The sequence below is a fragment of the Canis aureus genome, chromosome 20 (genome assembly GCF_053574225.1).
Source record: "Canis aureus isolate CA01 chromosome 20, VMU_Caureus_v.1.0, whole genome shotgun sequence".
Classification (NCBI taxonomy): domain Eukaryota; kingdom Metazoa; phylum Chordata; class Mammalia; order Carnivora; family Canidae; genus Canis; species Canis aureus.
In genome coordinates, this window is record NC_135630.1 from 42,789,554 (window position 1) to 42,814,032 (window position 24,479).

Sequence of the window (24,479 nt, forward strand, 5' to 3'; positions counted from 1 at the left end):
TGACTTATTTCATGCAATACTAAGTAAAAGCAACCTCATTATCTTCTTCTCTTCTCTATCCCAAAGTTCCCCTACATAACGTGTTTCTGAAATACATATTAGAGCAAAACCCACCCCCCAAGTTTAAATATGAATATCTAGTCTTAACTTTTGCAGTAACTTATTTTTTGATCAAAAAGTCAGTTCATGGGCTTGAAAACAGAAGTCCTTGAGATATAGTTTTTATGCATCATTGAAAAGCCACTCAATTTCCTAAACCTAATTTTCACTTCTGAAAAAACCTAGATCTTAGAATGAGGATTCCTTATATTTCCATGTTTTTTAAGAAACTTGGAATTCCCCATATTTTTATGCACTGCCCCCATTTTTCTTACCTTAATATTAAAACTCCACTCTTAAAGGTCAGTATTATGTCTGGCAAATAAGAAAAACTTGGTAAAATAACAGAATTGTATCAATAAAGTTTGATTTTCTTCCATCAATTTTGGTAGCACTCAAAAATGATGGGCTATATGTAGTTTACTATAGAAAGGGAATTCTTAGGGAAAACAAAACATATGCTAACCATCTCTTAGGGAGCCTTCCATACCTGTCAGTGTGTACAATAGCCCTTATGTGACAATTAATTTCATTTCCATGGCTTTCAATTATCAATGGCCCTGAAATTATATTCTGTCTCTGTTTTTCATTAAGGTCCCAAGACAGTATCTGTGACTAGATTTAAGCCATCTATCAAGACTCAGAAGAATAAGGCTTGTAGGTTCCTAAGAGAAGATGTTGAAAGGGATAATGCAGGAAGCACTGGTGGACTACGATACAGTCAAGTTTACACTTAAAACTTCCTTCCCTCATTTATGGAATGAGTTACACAGACAAGACAAATTCTGCTCAACAAAAGCATGGCTTTTAAGATAGACTGACAATGTCATCAATTCATTACCCAAATATTATGCCATCTGCTATGTTGGAGGCACTCTGTCAGGCTCTACGGAAGAAACAATGATGAGGAGGCTGAATTGCTGTAGTCAAAGAGCATTCTGTGTCTACATCCAGTGCTATAGGTTGAACTGTCCCCCAAAACTTCTATATAGAAGTCCTAACTCCCAGTATGCAGAATGTGACCTTATTTGGAAGTGGTCAAGTTATCGTAGGTCATTAGAGTGGGTCCTAATCCAGTATGACTGGAGTCCTTAAAGGGACAGATTTGAAGAGAGACACACAGGAAGAACACTATAAGTGATGGATGCACAGATTAGGATGATGTGTCTACAAGCCAAGGGATGCCAAAGATTGCCAGCAAGCTACCAGAAGCTAGGAGAGAGGCCTGGAACAGATTCTCCCTCACAGCCCTGAGAAGGAAGCAACCCTGTCAACACCTTGATCATAGACTTCTAGGCTTTAGAACTGTGAGATGGTAAATTTCTGTTGTTTAACCCATCCACTGTGTGGTATTTTGCTGAGGCAGCCTTAGCAAAAAATAAAAGCTATCAACTATATATGTTTGAACACAGTACATCTCTACAAATACACAAATATACAAATAATCTGGTAAAATATAATGGTGCTTCAAGCAAAGTGTAATATATTTTCAGCAGAAGGACTGTTTACTTCTGATTAGAAAATAATGGAAGTCTTTATAGAGGAAGTGGTAGTCACATTTCACACAAGTTAAGAGCCATAAAAAGTCAGAAGCCAAACAGGAATTTATGACTATAGAGCTATAAACTATTGACTGCAAAGCTGTTTTTTTTTATATTTGACACTTCTTCTACATGTCATTTCTCAAGAGAGTTTATGACAACTATATGAAAGATTCAAATGGTACACCTCATATCTAAACTTCCACAGGTATACATTCTCTTAGCCAGAAAAGCATTTTTAGTACTTTCATCTTCATACTCTTTTTACTCACTCTGATGTCCAGTATAAGATAAGGTGCTATCTTGGTGCTCTATTATAAGAATAATGACTTGGAAGGTTTTCTAGACTGGGGATAATTTGCAAATACACTAACTCACTCTCTGGCTGCCACCTCCATTACATGGATATACTCTAGTTACTTGCAGGTGACTAGGAATTAGGTAACATTTGGTCCTGGAACTGGTCTGTCTAGAGACAGAACCATAACCAGGCCCTCATTAGCTCAGGTCTCTACCAAACTGAACCATTATCAAGCCTTAAAAGAAATATAAATTGTCTGATATTTAGAAATCATTCAACTTAATAACCTTCCCCCAAAGCATTCAGTATTTTCTGATGCTTTGATCATTTGCCAAATCATTTTTATGAGCCCATAATCTATCAGAACCAGCCTCACCTACTTTCCTTCAGAATTCTTTTCACTATTGAGCTTTATAACCTGATTGGATTCTTCTTTTCTAATCTTTTCACATAGACTGTATGTATTTGATTTCTCCTGCAAGTAACAAAAACAAACTCCAGCCAGAATAAGAAAGATAAGGCATTTTATTGAGACCATGATACTTTAGGAGGAACTGAACCACCAAACCCTATGAAGGGCAATAACCAAGGTACCTCCAGGGGTCTCTGCAATGAGAATTCATAGACCCTCTCATTAGATGTTCCCATGATGCCCTGGCCTAGCTCTGAGGACTCCTGGTTTCCATTTCCCATTACTTTCACAATTTAAACTCCCTGGAATAAGGTCCTGATTGGCATAGTTTGAATGAGGCACACACTCTGGCTTGGTGAGCTTTGGGTCTGGGGTTAGGGTCATATAGCACTATCTTAGGCATGCTCCTCCCTATTATAGACTGGCAACTGATCTCAGGGAAGTAAACAATTATTAGTGTATACCACATAGGTTAGTCATGTGCACTTCACATGTGTTGTCTTTTCTTTGGAAAATGCGTCCTGTATAATCCTAATTAATTGTTACTTGAATCTATAGCAAAAATAAACAACCAGATATCTTATATTTTTAATTTAGTAATTTTTTACATTCATTCCAACTGGACTAAATCCATTTGAGGTTTTCTGTTAAAATACCTATCTGGAATTAAGCCTATATCTCTTTCTTCAGACTGTCTCGATATGTCCACTATCACTGTGGCTTAAAAATTTACATTGAGTTTACTTCTCATTTCTATCTTCTAGAATATACAACTAGCCTTTAGTCTATATATTGCTTTTTGATTGTCTTCCTGTCTCCATTGTCATCATGACTCAGTTTATATTGAGCACATTCACAGAAATGTTATCAACTATCTATCATGTACACGTTCCCACAACTCGTATAATATCAGAACCAGAGAGTATGCTCTGGAGACACAAACAAATCAGGAAACACCTTCCTGTTCTATTTCCTATGCTTCACACCATTACCAGCAAAACTGTTCAAATTACCAACAATATGATTTTAAAAGACCCAGGCACTTTTAAGGGATGTCATTTTAGAAAATCTAGAGAATAAGAGAGTAACTAACTCATATCTCCCCATATTCTTTGTAAATAGACAATCTAATTGTGGCGAAATACGTACAGTATTCAATCAGTATCTGAGCTGATCAGTAGCAAAAATCAACAAAAAAAGTGAAATATGGGAACCTTTAGAGGGAAAAGGAAGACAGAGAATAAGAAAACAAAGTCTAATGTCTAAGAGATAAGAAATGAAAGGGAACCAATCTGTGAAATAATTTCAGATACACTGCACCATGTAAGACTCTAATGGAGAAGAAGAATATCCTTAGATTCAAGATCATCTAGGATATTCTCAACAGAGATAAAAGTGTTTTAGAAAACAGGAAAGCAATCATTATACCAACAGCAATGATATTTTCGAAGAATAATAATAGCACAAGTACTGGGCAGAAAATTCTGTCAAATAGGTTATCTTAAACTTTCTGTTTATATGTAAATAAGCCTAAGGAAGCACTTATAATTATCATCTGTTTTAATGACACAGTAAGAGAAAAATAATTAAAACAAGGGAGGGGAAAGCAAGTGGTTAAGTGGTTCAAAGAGACAAGAATAAGCCACTTTCTGAAGGAGGGCAGACACCCACTGCCCCTGAAGGCAGATGGGGTTTAACGTGGGGAGTAGTATTCTTTGAACCATTTTGATTACTTTTAAGATAGAGAGGAAGAAGAGTAATGAGGACAATAATACTTGCATAGTGATTATACTCCAAGCACTTTATAGTTCATTATTAACTCACTTAATCTTCACCCTCACCACAGGGTAGGCACTATTATTATCCCTGTTCTACAAATGAAGAAAATAAGGCACAGAGAGATTGGGTATCTTCCCCAAGATCTCAAAGCTAGTAATTATGTCAGGATTTGGACACAGGCACTCTTGGTTCCAAACTCCCCATTCTTAACCTTAATCCTATGCTGTCCATGTGATTCTATGTGGACTTAGACTTTTTACATTATATGCGGTGTTTAGAAATACGGTCACTAAAAATATCTTACAAATTTCATAAGAAGCTCTCAAAATTTATTTTTTTAAGATAATCTTTGTGGGGTTTTTTTTGTTTGTTTAGAAGCAGGCTCCATGTACCGGGAGCCGGACGTGGGATTCGATCCCGGGTCTCCAGGATCACGCCCTGGGCCAAAGGCAGGCGCTAAACCGCTGCGCCACCCAGGGATCCCTCAAAATTTATTTTAATTCCCCTCAGCAGATAGGGAACTAAAGAGACAGAATAGAGTTGTGGCTAATAGAACAGACTCCAGACCCAGGCTATATAGGTTCTGAATCCCTGATCTTCCACTTACCCACTCACTGACCTAGCTGCAGTTACCTGGCCTTTCCATTACAGCACATTATTATCTACAAGCATGCACCTGCCCCTTTTCTGTAGCAACACCTGACTCCCCTACTCCACTGATATCAAGCTTAGCCTAGGACTCGCTTTGGCCAATGAAATGTGAGTGAGAAAACAGTAACTTCTGGGCAGGTACTGAGCAAGAGCCAGGACAAGGTGTGCCATGTTCTCTTCTCTCATGATCAGCAATGGCCTGGGTTCTGGGATGAGGTTGCCTTGGGGCAGAGCCACAGGTCCAGCTCAGACGTTTAGCAGAGTAAGAAATATGAAATTATTATTATAACTCACTAGGATTCAAAGGTTGCTTGTTACTAAGGCATAACTGCCTGTCTTGACTCGTACACTCTCTGTGTCTCAATGTCCTAGCTGTTTCTAGGGTTGTTGCAGGAATTAAATGACTTATGAAACATGTAAAACAGTGGCTGGCACATAAGCACCATAAAAGTGTTAATCCTTACAGTTATTTATACCTATAAATGGCAGGAGACAAGTATTAGTGAGCCAGATACTCACCTGAAAAGAATACAAGCAGAGAAAAGACTGCCAAAGGAAACATCCCTAATAATAATCAAACCAAATGCTTTTCTGGTTCACAAATCCTTTCAACAAAGTTCTCACATCATACTGGCTACCCTTTGGGCTTTATGCAAACTTCTTCTCTTCGATGCTCCCTCATCAACTCAGTAATCCCATTTAATTTGCGGACGATTTTGGGCTTAAAAATTGCTGACCCAGTCTCCAGACACTTTTTCTTCTACAAAATTCACTTTACATTGTCCATGAAGATATTCCTCCTCCATTTTCCTCAGCTATCTTTCTGAAAACAGAGTTGAACACTAGTTTTCTCATCTCTGGAACACAATTTTAGTGAGATAATAACTGTTACCTCTGTTTCTAAGGGGTGAAGGATTATGTAACTTTGACAAGTTTCTCTGTTTCATGAGTTTGGATTGGCTTTCTTTTGCTAATGTGCATATTTTTATGGTAAAATTCTTACCAATTAATGTTTCACACAAGTTGCTTTCAGGGGACACCCTCACTGACCACTCCAGGTGTTGTAATAGGCAGATGCTGGGACCTCTTATACTCAAGAGGAACACAGTTTGAGTCTCCCTCTAATCCATTCTAGAAATGAGACTACTAAAGTGGGGGCCCAAAGAGATATTTTATTACATTAACCTCATTTTAAAGATGGGAAAAATGGAGACTCAAAGAGGTTGAACATGTCATTGAGAAAAATAAGTCAGTTGAAGAGCAAAACCTAGATAGAACAGAAGCCAAGCTAGTGCTATTTCCAGGACTGATTGTGTTCAAAAGAAAAACAATGGGAAACATGACTATATCTGGATACAATGAAAACATGTTAAATACCCAGTCAACAAACTCATTCACTCCATGTGACTATTTTAACTGGGTCTTAATCTGATCTATTCACACAAAGCGTCAAAGTTACTGAGAAAGACACAATAACAGTCTCATTTTACTAAGCTCATATGTAAAGCAGGTTGGTAAGACTGAGTCAGTATCATGGATAAACTAAACAGAGATATTAAAACAGAGACCAGGTTATTCATTATATCAAAATGCTTTATTTGGCAGTTACTTACTATATAAATAACTCACCAGCTGTTTTATCCGAAACACTAGTGATTAAAATGGCTATCCTATCCAACCAAAAAATCTGAAATAAGCATAGCAAGATCTTCAGAAAGTAAATACTGAAGGCAACTGTAGCTGCTTTTGACTGTTATTGGAGGCAAATAAAACCCAAAGTTATTTCTAGCACTCATCACTTTAATGATTTCTAAATTTGCTTCTCTAAAAGAAATGTAATAGAGATTAATAAATTTTACATGAAAACAAATAGGATGTATAAATTGCTCCCTTCACTTTCATTCTAGCCATTTTTTTCCAAACCCAGAAGACATTCCCTAAAGGTTTGTGTGTTTTTTTGGCAAAACCATCTCTCATATAACTAACTAAATAAAGAAAAGATGTACTTTTTTAGTGGGTAATGATAAAGCTGAGATTTGTAGCTAAAAACATTCTTGATCACAAAAGCTTTTTTTCTCTTTTTCTTTTTCCACTCCACTCTCTGGCTAAGTTCTCATGTCTAAAAGACAAAAGAGAAAGCAAAACAAAGAAAAAAGGATTCTGTAGGCACCCATATACAAGAAAGTTACAATAGTTGAAAGTCACAATAAAAACAGATTGTCATAGATGGGAATTCCATTAAAGCAGGACAATATATCTGCTTTGGAGAAGGGCTCCATCCATTAAAAAAAAAATACTGATAGACAAAGTCCAGAGCTGAAACACATTTGGAGGATCAAAGGCAAAATAACTAGCAATGCCCTAGTTAGCTCAAAAGAAGAGTAAACCAAGCAAGAGACTCTCTTGCGAAAGGCGAATGTCTTTAGTACAATACAATAAGACTGCTGTATGTGACACCTTGATAAATTAAAGAAACAGAAACACTGTCACAAAAAAGAAAAGGGAGAAAGGAAGGAAATTCAGAAACAGTGCTCACAAAAGATGGATAAGAAAGTTTTAAGAGAATGTGTGCATTGATTAAAAGGCAAGCAAGGAAAACAAGATAGCTGCTCTATCTAGCTAACCCCCCACTGCACATGCCTATTGTATTGTTTCCTTTGGCACTGACTACAAGAGAGCTTCATCCTATGTCTAATAATGCTATTATTTATAAAATAAAAGAAAAACATCCTGATAAGAATATACTTCAATAGGAAAAAACCTCCTATATAATCGGACTGTACAGATGAGAAAGAAATGCTTTTTCAAAGTAATAACAATTACAAAGCAAACAGTGAACAAGATAAGCACTTGCAGAAGGAGGCAGACATAATCTATTCAATCAACCAGCTTTTCTGTTATGTGAATCCAAGAACGGATCACTGTTGCTCACTGGGAGAACCTGCAATGCTGTAAAAATCAGCACTGTCAGTATATGGTTGGGAGAGGAAAATGTTCAAGAAGAAACTTTAGAAAGAAACAGTGGAAAGGCTGGGAATACAACTCCTTGCAATTCTTCATTCAACATTATATTCACTGATCTATTCCATATAAGTCAATGTGGAAGACACAGGATTTTGAAAAGCACACACATACACAATAGCACCTACCCTCCAAAAGCTATGACTTGAAATAACTGCTTTGGGTCCATGATCTTACCAATGTCTATTTCTTGCAAGTATAAACAAAATGTTCAACTGCGTATGTGAAGTTATTTTCATATTTCGGTCAACATCCTTGTATTAGTATTATTTTGCTGATATAGCACATTATATTGCAATAAAAATCAAAATAGAGTAAATATTTTTACAAATCCAATTTTATAAACAATCTGTTGAATGTGGATGTTTCCTATTTTATAATTTTACATATACAATATATACAAAGAACTATATTTAAGTATCAACAATTTTATATATGAAGTGCAATCTGATCAGTTATTTCAAAGAGTATGTTGATAATCTGCTAGAAGTGGGAAAAAGCTTAAAAAAACACACAATACAATTAGCTAATACTTATTGAGCCATTCTTATGTGCACCTATTGTTCTATATGACCCTACATATATTATCTTCCTGAACCCTCACAAATCTCTCCTTTTTACAGATTAGTAATCAGACCTTCTAAATGAACAACCTATACTTTAAACCACTGCACTACACATCTTCTAGTCACATACCTACAGAGCAGATTTCTGTGGTTCTTAATTAGTTGTTGGCTATGAATGAATTTTACTCTGCTTTTGAAACATAATCAAACCCAGAATGATTCCGGCAATGATTCTCCAAAAAGGTCCGTGGCAAGAAGGGCCACACAAGACTAGGACCTTTGAGCAGACCCACTCCCCAAGGTATGTAACATTCATCATGAGGACTCAAAGTAGGAAATTTACGCATCAGTTCAGAGAAGCTATGGGTAAAAGTCCAGAATGTCATGAAAGGCAGGGTCCTATGAAGGGATTTCAGGGCTAGCAGTGAACTGAAGGTATAAGGTTCAAGGCTAGAGCTCCAATTTCTGCAAGGTATGAAGGCAAACAGCTAAGACTCTTAGACAAATTAAAGAATGTGGAAGGATTTCAAGGCATTCACACAGGATGAGGCAAATCAGCAACAGGAATGATTTGAACACACACCTAGGTGCTAACTTTACTTCTAAAAAAAGAACATAGTCTTTAAATTAAAAGTATTAGTTCACTATTACTCTGTTCAAACTATGACGCTATTAGTCTTCTGGACTCTGATAGGTCTGTTTTGAAAAATGGCAGGTCTAGATTTCTAAAGCACTGATACTCCATGAAGAATGGACTAGCTTTAGGAACGTTAATTCTGGTACTGACCATGGGGTATTCTTTAGCACACTGCTCATATTGCTGTTAGGAACAAAATCTAAGATAGCTTGTAGTTTTGTTGACTTATCTTCTCCTTTGACTCTCAGCTCTTGGCTATGAGCTTAACTCTATGGATTCATTCTAATTTCAGAGAGAGAGAGAGGTAAGAGAAGGATTGAGATCAAATTTTACTTTTAAAATATCTAAAATTTTAAAGATTGGCTTTGCTTTTTAGAAGAATTGAATATATTAAGGGAAGAAATAAAGAGACAAACACATTTAGGTAAAGTATGCAATTCATTACTAAGTAAACAATTATGTGAATATAGACATATATCTAGAGAGACCACGTCTTACTCACTTTCATGCTCAGGGCATATTAGGCCTCAGTGGATGCTTACTGCACTAAAATTACTTAACATCTGAGTCCCAGAGTCTTTATCTTCAAACTTGGGTAATTATGTATTCATTCCTCATTATTTACACATTACACATCTGCAAATTTGCCTACTCAATAAAATTTATTTGCAACCCCAAAATCAATATTTGTAGCCTTTCACCATCATTTGCAGAAATGAACAGACTAACAAAAAATCTGAGTCACCAACCTGCACGTTCCCAGGTGAGGTTGAGCAAGGTGACACACTGCATCTTTTGTAACTATAAAGTGTCCTTTCCACTATTTATTGCCATATTTTTTGCATTTATTTTTTTTGTTGGTGATGTTGCTTTTATGAAATGGACCCCAAATGTAGTGATGAAATGCTATTTATTGTTCCTAAGCACAAATAGACTGTGATGTGTTTTACAGATAAAATACATGTGATGGATTAGCTTCATTCCAGTATAAGTTACAGGGCAGCTGATCTTGAGTTCAATGTTAATTAATCAACAATATATCTTTTATAAGGGTCTTTAAACAGAAACACATAAAGAACACATATGAAGTTATATACTGATTTATTGATAAAAATGTTATGACCAGAGGCTCACAAGCACCTGTGAATTTCTCCTATGGGCAGTGCTTCAACATTTACTAATTCAGTGTTTGTGGCAACTTAAAAAACATTACTATGAATGAGGAGATTAAATGATACTTGCTTCAATAGTTGTTTTTAGGTCTGGGAAAATGGTAGGTTAATAATACAGTAAAGTGACCAGCACTCAAGGAATTTTACCTACTGAAAAGCAAAACCATCATCATCTTAGGTGTCTGCAAACAATACAATTGAAAATAGCAAATTCAGATTCACTATATTTCATTGAAGAGGATATAAAAATGAAATTTTATTTTATTGTATCACTGAAGTCTATACGTTAGGAATGGGAAATACGAAGATATTTATAAGTCAAAAGGCATCTGAGGTCTAGGTCAGGATAATGTCAGAAAATATGCTATCAAAAAAAAAAAGAAAATATGCTATCAACTCTAATTATAAAATCACAGTCACATACATAAATTCTTCAAATAAATCCATTTAAAATGGCAAATTCAAACATAAGCATATCAGTGACAAGTCTACTGCTTATACAAGTTCCAATTATGCAGTTGTTCTGATAGTAACAAACATAGGGTTTGAATATAAAGCACACATAAGAGCGGAAACTTGATACCAAGGAATATTCCTATTTGATGAAACTAGAAAATTTACTTCAGAAACATTAGTGTATCACTTAGTAAAAAAAAAAAAAAAAAAAGAATAAAATAAAATTTTAAAAAGTTGAATCTTGATTATGACAAATCATGATATTCTGAAACACTGGTAGGTATGTGTGTGTGTAAAAGTGTAACCAAGAGACTCTTTCTCACCAGCCCTGGTGGCTCAGCGGTTTAGCACCACCTTCAGCCCAGGGCCTGATCCTAGAGACCAGGGATCGAGTCCCACTTCAGGCTCCCTGCATGGAGCCTGCTTCTCCCTCTGCCTGTCTCTGCTGCTCGCTCTCTCTGTGTCTCATGAATAAATAAAATCTTTAAAAAAAAGAGAGAGAGAGACTCTTTCTCAGTAGAGATAAGATCACTTTAATCCAGATTTCACTAATTCAGAATCAAGAGCCAGGCAGGTGTTTTAATAAAATTAAACAGATAAAAGAGTGATAACATTACACTAAATGAGACTAAACTTTTGCAAGTTGAGAAAAAAGTCAAGATTATGAAAGCATCTATTTACATATAACTTATTTATTCAATTAATATGCATTAGTTCCCCACAAATTTATTGAGTTCTGTTCTGGGTCAGCCATCAGAGACTCCCCGGAGAACACAACACACACAGAACAGCTTTTCTGAAGCTCACAAGCAAGCAGGTGAGACAGACTTGTCAACAAATGCATTGCAAGGTGCTAAATACAACTGAAGATATAAAAGTGCAAAGAAAGAAAAATGTTATTGGACTGAGGCTGGTACTTTGACAAGAACCTTTAGAAAGGTGCCACCTGTCCACATTAAAGTAAGGCTTTGGGGATGCCTGGGTGGCTCAGTGATTGAGCATCTGCCTTTTGGCTTAGCGCTTGAATCCAGAGTCCTAGGACTGAGTTCCACATTGAGATCCCTGCAGGCAGTCTGCTTCCCAGTCTGCCTATGTCTGCCTCTCTCTCTCTGTCTCTCATGAATAAATACAAATCTTTTAAAAAAGGATAAAGTAAGGCTTCTCCAGGGGCCACTAACAGCTCAGGTCTAGTGAATACCAGAAAATAACACCAGAAAAATAACACAACTCCAATTCCATAGGGGTAGGAGACCTCAAAATCAGAACAGTTTGGACCTCTCTGATCTGACTCTTGGGTCAGTTTTGCTATCCAAACCACAGCTAAGTAACTGAGTTAGTAGGACACAGGGTGAAGGCATCGGATCCTGCCCATGATGCTTCTGGCTTTCAGATACCAAGGAAGGAAATCACCCCCACCCTTGCCAATGAAAGCTTATCATGTACTCTCTGCGAGAAAGAATTCAATTTCTGTTATCTTGAACTTAGTTGGCTTAGTCAAGAGATGGGAAGTTTACCTACTTTATTCTCCCTGTGAAAAATGACACTTTAACTGTATTAGCACCTATTTTATCCCTTTATCCCTCTCTCTCTGTTTTTAATACAGTATGTATGTGATTTTTATATCCTTTCCCAGGCTTTGGGTCTGAACAGTCTATGTGCTTGAGGCTGCTGGAGAGAAACAGAATTGGTTGAAAGAACTCAGTCCCATTCAATAGACTAGAGCACCACTGTATAAAAGACAAAAGGCTTGAAATATCTACCAAGTATCACTGAAGTTCCATTAATTAAAAATAAATACTATATGATGTAAGAGTTTGTCAGGAACACTTAACATCAGTTGAAACATACAAGCGGCAAGCCAGGTCCCTGCACGCTCTCAAGAGCCAAGAACTGAGGAAGTCTTGCTATTGAGCATGAGGCACCTCTCTGTGCACCCTAACTCGGCGGTATTTAAAGTGACCTAAACTTAGTCTGTTCCTCATCAAGCCTCTTTCTGTTGGGCCCATCAGTAAGGGTTCCCACTCTGGGCACTAGGGAAATGCCAGTGGGAACCAGAAAAAAGGCACAGGCCTGGACCTCTATAAGAATTCTGGATAGAAGGCACAGGGCAAAAGAATTTGAGCATGACATCAAAGAATGAGTGGAAGAAGGAGGCAAAAAAGTTCAGTGATATAAATGTAAATTGCATAAACTGCATTGATACAATTTTCAAAAAAATACTAATCATTCCCAAATAGATTCTAAGCTATTTATTTATATATTTTATATATTTATGACACTATTTTATGTATATATAACTTAATGTATTTTTGTATGTATGTATATATTATAATTATATATACTTTTTACATATTTTATAGCACTTTATATATTTAGGTATATATATATATAACACCAATATTTATAGTAATCTTTATGTACATATAACACTAATTTGTATACATGTAACACTAATACTAAACTGTGTATTATACAGACATATGTGTGTATATGTATGACTACTATTTACCCAAACCCATTTCCTCTTCTTCTAGACACAGAAATAAACTACATTTCCCTGACTCCTTTGCAGTTACGATTCTAGTCAATGAACTCTGAGTGCAATGATTTGTGCTGCCTGTGAGTTTGACCCAAAGTAACCTTTTACAGTTGGTTCCAAGCAGTTTCCTTTCTTGACATACTGGGATGAAGGGGACCCCAGAGAAATCTTGGAAACCACAATTTAAACACATTACAGCTTCCATTAGCCTGGTTTCTTGAGCAGCTGCATGGAGGATAGTTCCCCCACTAAATTTGAACATACACCTAGTTCTATTATATAAACAGAAAACGGATTTATTAACTAAGCCACTGTACCTAGAGAAAGTATTTATTATCAGAGCCAAGCCTGGCCTCTCTGTTCCATAGAATTGTGAGTCCCTCACTTTTTGGTAAACAATGAGATACAAAATTATCACAACATCATCAATTCTAACATGTTTCCAGCACCTCTTTCCTATCTCTCTTCTATTCCTGTGCTAGTCTCTTTCTCTCTTTGCATGTGGATGTGATCAAATGAGTCAACAGAGAGGACAACATTTATTTGAGCAGACTTCTGTCAGTATCAATCTAAGGGGTGGATACACAAGCATACGAATGGGATCTGTGAGAGAAACTGGCCATCCTAACTCATCCAAATGTAGACAGATGATAGTGCCATTATTCTGAATCCAAAGCCAAACAACAAAGCCCACAAAGAAACACAGATAAAATACTGAGGGTAACGAAGAGAAAAGAGACATTAAAAAACTAAGACCAAAATTATCTGCAGCATTCCATCACAAGATTGTGATTGTGAGTGTACCCTTTCTCAATGCTGAGGAGAGGAATGTAGAAGCATGTCTGCAGGTCCCAGCATCCCATGGGAACATGGGAACACGATTTGAGCATGGGTCTCAAGGAGGTTGAATTCTATGCCTAATTTCACAGAAAGCATTAGATGGGCTGGAAAAAAAGAACACAGGGCACAATCTGGAAATCATAGCTCTGAGAATGTAGTTAAAGAAATCTTGTCCTTCCATCTAGTTAGTATCCCTACCATCCAGTCCTTACACTTGTCCAACCTTTTTTAAAAAAAAAAAAAACACCTTCCAGAAAAGAGTCCAAAATCCTTCTAGGCAGCCCAACTGAGCATCCTCAAAAGCAAAACGTATTTATTTATTATTTCCAAATAAATCAGCTCTGTGGTCACTTCTCATCTATCTCTTTCTTCCCTAGACAAGTTTCCATGAAGGCATGTTTGATGACCTGTAGCACATTCCAGGTGTCAGAGATTGAGCTCCACTTCCAGTTCTTCCCCCACCCAACTGTATGGTTCCAGATGAATCACGGCCTCTCTCACTTTTCTCCTGACAAAGCAAGAGGAATGGATAAGATGATCTCTAAGTCCCCTTTCCTCTCTATCAGTCTATATATTAGCTTGTAATTTATCTTCTATTCCAGGCTAATAACCACCTCCAATTTCCTTATTAAGTCCTTATGTTAGACATAAAATTCATAATGTAAAAACTAGTTTTAAAATGTCATTTTATAGTCAATCATGCTGGATTCCCATAAATATGATTTTTACATACCTGACAATCAAATCAGCCAAATGCATTTAACAAAATCCATTTAATATATCATGTGCTGGCATCTTCTAAATATGTTGCCTTATTATGTTTACCAGAAAGATTTTTTAATGACCAGCTGCCTCAAAATTAATTAATGATATAGCTCACACTATAAAGTTACAAGCCAAATCCCATTATAACTAATGCATTTTCAGTGTAGCTCAGATTGCAAAGAATGGTGAAACTCCAGCTGATGGCCCATTTATTTACAGCAGTACGTGAATCGACAAATTTACAGAAGCACAAAATAAACCATTCTATTCTTAATGCATATTTTGAATAATATACTCTATGAAATACTATAAGATAGAATTCTAGAAAATTAAAGAAATCTATTGAAACTTCATTTCTTCCTATATACTCTTAACTTTTTCTATTATATAACCAGACTATAGGAAATCAGAGTATCTAATTGTATCTGCTAGTTACCAATTTTTCCTATCCACAAAAATTCTCAAGCCATAGAATTATTGTATAGCTCATTAGCTGATTTCCTTCAAACACCACCATTTTTCTTTGTACCCTGCTCCTTTTCCAAAAATCCAAAATGTTTTTGAAGGAAATTAAAGTGAAGTAAATAAAACTGAAACATTGCTTTGCCAACTTTTTTTTTTTTTTTTTAAGTCAAAATCAGGTGTAATTGAAAGAAAATGATTATACACCTTGCTGGCACTTGTTCCATTTTTTAGAACAAATGTTCACACTCACCTAGGGGATGTTTCCATCTGCTTCTCTCATTTTGGTTTCCATGCATTACCTTTAAATTATTATACATAGATAAATTACCAGTATCTTACTATTTAAAAATAAATAACCCTGGCTTTATTTTTTTCAAATCATACTCTACCAAAAATAAGATCCACTTTTCTCAAATCAGATTTTAACAACTAATCTTTAACAGAAAAAAGAGGTCTTACTACCATTTGGGAAAATATACATTTTATCATCATCCACAAGTATTAATTCCAGAGCTGTGTATTCTATAGTCACAAATTTAGCTGTGCAGATAAAATATCTATTCTTTGGAGCCTAAAATCCATATTTAATGTGTAAGTATATTTTGAAAAGATAGAACCCAATAAAATAATAGGGCAAAAACATTAGATATACAGTAGATAGTACAGTACAATTGGACATCAAGTCATAAGCATTTGTGGCTCAGGCTGCGACAAAAGTGACATGGAAAAAAAAAAAAGACCACACCATGCCCTGGTAAAAAGCAAAAGCTTCAGTACAGCATCCATACACTTTGCCCTCCCCATGCCTCACCTCTGACGCCCCCAGAGTAACTGCATAACTGATTTATTTTTGATCCAGATGGTTGGCGTCCTGGTAGACAGACTTAAAATGCTGACTGTGTCTTGGGCATGCTTATTCAGTAAGTCTTGAAAGCCATTATTCACTAATTTCATGTGGAAATGAAATTTCAGCTTCCCATTGTGTACAAATAACTTGGCCACTTATACCACATACAAAAAGTGCTTTTTGCCAGGCAGGAGTGGACGGCTGGAATGCAAAAGCTTTCCTGTGTGCTTCCCTGGCTCAGGCCCAAGCCGGCATATGGTGGTCCCACCAACCACCTCCATATAGAATACTAGGTGAATGCTTTAAGCAAGCCCTGATAATGTGATTTACAAAGCCCACACTGGACGGCTGCTGTTTGCTTCTATTTTCATTCAGGATAGAAGATTAATCTTATTTCAAATAAAGGCATTTGATAACATTTTGTGCCCTTGCATCCATCCTTCCAACATGACGAGCTACTAAAATTCTGGTGTATCTAGAAATATTCATGAGTTTCTAAGTTTTATTATTTTATCAGTTTCTTATTCTAGAATGTAATTCTCAACATAGGCTTCACTTTCTGTTTCAAGACTGGGACTAGAAAGCAAAGAAGGGGGTTTTCGGAGAGTAAGTTAGAGGTTCGGTAAACTTGTGTGCTTTGCTTTGGTGTAACATTTCCATGCTGTGCTTACAAACAACTATTGTTTTTTTCGGGAATTTCATTCCAGAAATTGTTTGCTTTCAAATACCAAAGAACTCTCTTCCATTCCCTCTTTGGGGTTTTATTTCAGAATCAGCAATGCTACCCAGCAGTAATAAATAAAAATTCACATTTTGATACACATTAACATTTCACACTGTAGCTGGGGAGCTCAAAGTTATTTTATTTACAAACACTGCCAAAATCACTGGTGATTTTTAGCCCTGAAATCTGACTTTCAGATCTTCCTAAGAAGATTTATTTCTGTCATGTTTGCAAAATACAATGTGTATTTATTAATTCAGGCATTTATCTAGGACTCAGCAATGGATGCAACAAGTCATATCCCTGGATTGGAGAGGTTCCCAGAGACATGAGCTATGCCCATCTATTGTGATCCTTTCTCTCTTCTTCTGAGGCGTATATGGCTTTTTCTCATCTCCTACTTTTATCTGCCCTACCATATAGCTCTCCCCCCCTCCATATCCACAGAAGGCTAAAGACCTTCCTTCTCTCAGATATCCCAGGAATGTGTTTTTGTCCATTGGACTTCCCTAGGCTTTCCTGGTATATAACTGAATTTCAGGATGAGATGAGTGATATAGATTATGAGGATATTTAGGACAATAAAAGTAAACATGGTCAAGACAAAAGAGCTCAATCTCTATTCTGAGGTACTCATCGAATTTCTGAAAATAACCAATGCTGTCAGAATCAACTTGGAAAATACCATTTTCTTTTCCTTTTTTTTTTTTTAACAATAAAAACAGCTGAAGGTGCATTCAGAAAAATCCAACTCTGACTTATTCCTGACATCACAACCCACTGAAAGAAAGGGAGATGGCCTATATAAAGAAAAAAAGTAAACATGATTTAAAAACAAGGAACTGGGGATCCCTGGGTGGCTCAGTGGTTTAGCGCTGCCCTGGGGCCCCAGGGTGTGATCCTGGAGTCCTGGGATCGAGTCCCACATTGGGCTCCCTGCATGGAGCCTGCTTCTCCCTCTGCCTATGTCTCTGCCTCTCTCTCTCTCTCTCTCATGAATAAATAAATAAAATCTTAAAACAAAACAAGGAACTGGCTCAAGCATGGAGGTGACATCTAGAGACAGGAAGCGGTCGTTTCAGAATTCCTAGAAGGGGCTTCAAAGAGCAACTAGGTGGTAATGATGAGGAAGGTATTTGTCTTAAAGCTGTATTTACAGAGCCAACTCACACGTACAATTGGACTGTAGGTTTACTGAGTGTGGCTGGAGCAGATGGACAATGCAGATGCTACTATTAACTCTTACAGTGCAAACATCGTTGTAATAGTGGAAAGACCATAATTACTATATGCACTATCAGTCAGACCCTTCTAAGAAGTCAGCTTTTATGTATCAGCTTTATTTTTATTTATTTATTTATTTTTATTTTTTATATCTATCAGCTTTAAAAGAAATATAAATAATCTGGAAAAATTTTTGGAACACAATAATGGCACCCATAAATTCCACAACTCTAAAGCTGCAAGACATACAAACATTAAAGTAAAAATGAATGTCTATTCCTTCATCTCTAGTACCTTGCAGGTCATTACTGGGAAGATCTTTTTTAATAGAAGGCCTATATGATACAGTACGTGGTACAAAAGATCAGCGCATCATTGGCACAAATATTAAATGACTATAAAGCTAGAGTAACATGATAGTCTTCAGTGTATAGTTATGGTCCAAAATAAAATACAAAAGTATGTCATAATAATGTTTCATTTAGATTTTAAGCATATATTGTTTTGGGCTGACCTTTTCATAAAGAAAGTCAAAAGCAATCACTTTTAGGATCCTTCGAGAAATCATTCTTCGTTCCCATCTTAAAAAAAGGTCAGGAGCAATAAAGCCTGGATTCATCTATAATTTAAGGGCAGCCTCGTTTTTTAAATTATGAAAAAGAATCTCAATTGGTAGAAAGCTGCTCAACAAAGTGGTACCTGGAGAGAACCTTTCCCAAAAGTCTGTTTTGAACAGAAAGGCAGCTCCAGTCAAATCTGGGATATGTGACAAGATTCTCACAACAAAGCAGGTCTGCTTCTAACAGACACTAGATTGAAGCATTACATAGCATTTCACAGAATGAAATGGGATAACTAGGCTCCTGAAAAATACTTGCCTTGGTAGTTACCACAAAGCAGTAAAGGTAGCAAGAGAAAAAATGCTGTGACAGCATTTTCTTTTGATTCAGCCCAGTAGCTATGGAAACTATCTTTTAAAGACCTGGTTGTTCTTTCCTGAAAACCATATGAAATAAAACTATGTCTTACCCTTATGGATTCCATGGTTGGAGGCTTCATTTTTCAACACATTCAACTTATGTAAGCTCGCTTTAGCTTTAGCTCAGGTATGTGCAAGCTGACGCTATCATATTTGATTGATACTGTGGATTTAAATTAGAAAACCCATGAAAGCGTTTCTATATAAAGCTGCAAGGAGTCATAATGCCCAAACAACGAGAAGTAAACATTTGTTAAATCTGCTGGATGTGATCCAAGAGCTACAATTTGCTTCTTTCTATTTCTCTCTCTTTCCTCTTCTCTGAGGTAAGAATGCATGTGAATTCCCATCACTTGCCATGTCATCGGCCCAAGCGTTTTCTTTTCTGTGTCTGTACATACACCACAGGTGATGAGTGGCCATTCGGGGCCAAGAGTTTCCTCCTAGTCAAGACTTTTCTTTTGTGCTTCCTTTAATAGGAAAATGGTAGACATGTTAAAAAATAAAGCAAGTCTATGGTCTGATTTTTTTTTTTTTTGGCCTACATGAATTCTAACCATAATCTACTCAAAATGGAACTTTGTTCAGAAATCTCTTTCTAGACTTATTCACTTCAAGTTTTTGAGGTTTACCACTTTATATCCTTGATTCTATTTATTTTTTCTTGTGAAACAGTTTGATAAAGATGGATATTCTTTGTGCTCATTTTCCTAACTCTAAATACCACCTTAATTCATCTTCATTGTGTCTTACTCTCCTCAATCAAGTCCCCTCAGAATCTATTTTTTCTGTTTACAATCTTCTCTCTTCAAAAACCAAAAACTCCAATTCTGGAACTTGCAAAATTATAATTGAGTAACTATTACCTTGCAGCATGCATGACTTTTCCTGATAGAATTTGTCAATGTCATCTTTCTCTTTAACCTCCGAACAATCTTATAAATTGGATCACAGCCTATTTATAAAACTTTATTTTGCTCATGGTTAGCATGACACTTAACAAATTAAAGGATGTATATGATACCACAGACAATTCTAAAGAATGACAAAGCTAGAAACTTACACTGCATTAAGAACTATTATGAAGCTAGAAAATTGAGATTGTACGTTTGAAGCATCTGACTTTGGCTCAGACCATGATCTAGGAGTCTCTGGATGGAGTCCGTCTTTGGACTTCTCACTCAGTGGGTAGTCTGCTTTTCCTTCTCCCTCTCCCACTGCCTCTCTCCCCTCATTTCTGCTTTCTCTTTCTCTCCCTCTCTCAAAGAAATAAATAAAATATTTAAAATATTTTTTTTCATTCAACTACATTTATTGCAATATTCTAGAAACCTTTTTTTTTTTTATTGTGGGTCACACTATATCAGTGAGGAGTTAAATCATTCTACTGCCATCATTTTGTTATAACCAAAAGTCTGTAAAAATGAGATAGACTAGCAAACACCATAGCACGACACAAATCCTTACCAAGAATGTACATATTGCAACTGATCCTTCAGCCAGCTGCCAGAACCAGTAGATGAGACATGATGGAGGTAAAGGGAGCAATATTTGTAATGACTAACTCATCAAGCTTACCTGCATTTCATTTTGTGGCATAGCATTGTTTCATTAAGCTTTTGTGTGTATTTACGTATAAATGGATACTGAGTTCAAACATAAAACATATTTCTTATTGTGGTTTGAAGTAAAAGAAGCTGGAAAAATACTCCTCTATAATTGTTCTCTAGAATGCATTTGAACAAGGAAATGCTTGAATGTGTGCCAAAGAACATATAAATGATGAAGAGATATGTAGTAAATGAGCAGTCACAGCATTACATCTAGCATAAGTCTATCTTAAGAGCCTAGATTAAGATGACATTCAGACTCTCTCCAGTTTCTGTTTAAGCCTTAAGATTATTTACTATTCTTGGAATGTCCTGCTTCTTGGGAGTTCTTCAATTCAGCACTCCTTTCAACAATATCAAATGAGGCTGGAATTTAATCATGTCCTACATTCATTGCTTCCCACTTGCTCTAGATCACAAATGTTGAGACCTTGCAAATACAATCATTGACATCCCATGTATTATTTAACTGAATGTCAGTTCGTATTTTTAAACTGCATTCCATTTGGAAACACCTAATATACATGGCCCTGCCTATGAAGGGTCAAATACTTGGCAATTTCGGGCAGGATTGTGAGTTGTCTTCCCTTAAACTATCTTGATAGTTGTCATGTTCTACAACATTTTCACTCTACAAATCTAGCTTCAGGGAGTCTAATGACTATTTGATGAGAGAGCCATTAATGATGTTGATATTAAAGACTCTGACAAATGTTAAAAATAATTTTTTACATAGAGCAAACTTATTCTACATTAATTTCCTACCCTCTCAAAATTTTGCAGCATCCAATTAAATTCACACAAAAATTTCCCAATCCTTCAAATTTTACAGCATTATATTAAAATCCCCTAAGCAGCCTCCACCCAAGTACCCATCCTCATCACTTTAAATTAAAAGGGAAACTCACTAGGAATCCAAGGTCTTATGCAGTAAAAGCATTCCAATCAGCTACACAAAGTGCTTACTGTGGGACAACATGTATGAATAGTTAAAGATCCACTTAAATATATGATTACATGTTTTCTTTCTAGAAGCTTATACTGGGAGAAGAGAAGGCCTTCAATTAATTCCGAAACCTGGAGACCTGGAAGTAGGCAGTCCTGGACTATCTCAAGTGAATATTCACTTCCTCTTCTGTACAGATCTATCTTTCCCCCATGTCCTATGGTTTCGTAATTATTTTCCCTTCACATTTGATTTTCTGCTGAGGTGGCTTAAAGTCATGTTTGTCTCCTGTGACTTCTTCCAGAATTACACTGAAATACTTTTAAAGATGTTGCTATTTTAGGAAAAAGGAACTGCAACTCTTTAAAGTCCTTTCACGCTATCTGCAGCTTCTCTGCCAGCCGTGAGTTGATTGCTTCCTAATTGGCCCATCACCTTACTGATGAAGTGTCCCAAGCAGTTTGGGAATTTATCCCCAAAAGCTGCACAGATATTCTAGATAAAGTTACTCTTACTGCCTTGTTAGAAAACACACTCAGTGCGAAAAGGGAAGCAGTAATGAACTTGTCAGCAACTTGGGGAGTTGCTTTCATATCAGGCATGTACATGACCTCTTCTAATGTCATTAAGCCATTTCAGAAGAGGGTGGAATTATAAGGCGGTACTGACCAAGAGGGTGAGTTGATCTGCATTTCTTTTCTTTGAGACTATCTATTCCTAAGTCTACATGCAATTGCACAGGGTCAGTACATGTCTTACTTCCCTCAAAGAGAATTTCTCTTTTGTCCTCTTCCTTAAACAAACCACATAGGGCTCCACAAAACTAAAAGCAACTTGCTGTTTCTGGATGGACACAGGGGGCATGTGTCCTAACTCCACACTCCCCTCCCATGGCCTTCCTGTACAGTACGTGGGTCAGTGACACATGAGACAGTCTCAGAGCGGGAACTCTGGGACACTGGAAAAAAGGCAGGAGTGGAACCAAGAGCCCTGGTTTCTAGTCCAAATTCTGATACCAACTTGTCATGTGTGACTGGTCAACACATCTGAACATTTTATGCTTTTGTTTTCTATTTTATAAAACACAGAGGAAAGATTAGATAATGGATGCACAGCACTGTAGCTTTTAAATCCTGTTTTATCTTTAGTTGAATAGTTGACATGTTTGCAATGGTGTCCTTTACAAAGACTGACTCAGCACAGGCACATGTCAAACCCTCCACTGTTCCTGTTTATTCATATACTATGTCAACAGACCCAACCCTAGGATCCTTGGGAAAATCTATTTCTTACTTCCTAAATTCCAATTTATACCTTCCCAGTTACAAGAGAAATAATCCTCTCCTCTCTACTAAGTTTTAGATTTGAACTACTCTGGGATTTTTTCAGTCTCTTACTCTTATTTTTTTTCCTTCCTTAGAGTCTGTCAAATTCATTGTCCTGGACTAGGGATGTTCCTTTAGTCACCCTCGGTTCCCCAGCCCACGATGTACATCACATTCCTGATGCCTTCCTACCCCATTTAGGCAGCTGTGGTTAGCAAAATAATACACTCCTCCCCCCTCCTCCCCCCAAAAAGTAAATGTCTACATTCTAATCATCAAATCTATGGATTTGCTAACTTAAATGGAAAAAGAGACTTCGCAGGTGTGATTGAGTTATGTGTCTTGAGGTGGGAAAATTACCATGGATTATGTGGGTGGGCTCCATGTAGTTACAGGGGTCCTTTTAAAATGGATGCTGAAGAGTCAGAGTCACAAAAGGAAATGTGACAATAGAACCAGACATCATTGCGATCCCATTGCTGGAAAGGAGTCACAATCCAAGGAATGTGAGTAGCCTTTAGAAGATGGAAAGGTAAGGACTAGATTTTCCGCCAGCACCTCTAAAAGGAACACAGCCCTGCCAATAACTTGATTTTGGGACTTCTGACCTCCAGAATTATAGGATAATATATTTGAATTGTTTTAAGCCATTCAGTTTCTCATGAGCTGCTATAGCAGCAATAGGAAAATACAGGACTAATTATTAAACTATCTTTGAATACCCCAAAGGGAAAGAAACCAAATCCCCCATCATATACTGTACCTCTATCAGTTCTAGTCATGGCTCTGCTACAGAAGTTAATATAGCTAACACCTTTATATTCACAACTCTTGTGTAGAAAACATCAACACAGATATCCACATGGAATACACAGAAATGGGAAGGAACTTTATCACCAACCTGAAAATGTAACTGTCAGACAAAGGTCCCAAATGGACAGATAAAGTACATAATGAGTTTGTTCCAGAGAGATATCTCCTTAAATGCTATGCCCAAGTCAACCCTAGTCCTGGCCCTTGTGATCCCTTCACCATTCCGTATCTCTGAGAGCACACTAGTAGCAAATTTCTCTGAAGTTGGCAAGTAACCTCTGGGCAACTGCAACCTGGCCAAGCAAGGGTGTTTCATGGATTTCTAGAGGTAGTCATGTCCCATGGCACCTGGCCTAGGCAGGACTTTGACTTAAAGTCCTCAGTGGTTGAGCGTCTGCCTTCGGCCCAGGCTGTGATCCTGGAGTCCCAGGATTGAGTCCCACATCGGGCTCCCTGCATGGAGCCTGCTTCTCCCTCTGCCTGTGTCTCTGCCTCTGTGTGTGTGTGTTTCATGAATGAATAAATCAAATCTTAAAAAAAAAAAAAAAACTATCCTCTTCAGTCAATGAGGCCACGTGGATGACTGAAGTTGAGTGGCATGCAGGCAGAGGTCCTGGTACAGACTTCAGGGATCACTGAAATCTGTGTCCAGTCTTGCTAAAAGAGGAACTTCATCTGCCCACCAGCAAGCCCTTGCTAAGCACTGACTCTGCATCCTATACCATGTTCCTTACTCTGTGGGAGCAACACTACCCGAAAATCTTTAG

General features: G+C 37.0%; 1 protein-coding gene across 11 annotated transcripts in view; it reads right to left on the reverse strand.

Annotated features, from left to right (window-relative positions):
• The window catches only part of NCKAP5 (NCK associated protein 5), a 964,576-nt gene that overhangs the window by 537,037 nt on the left and 403,060 nt on the right, over positions 1–24,479 (reverse strand). The window lies entirely within an intron of this gene.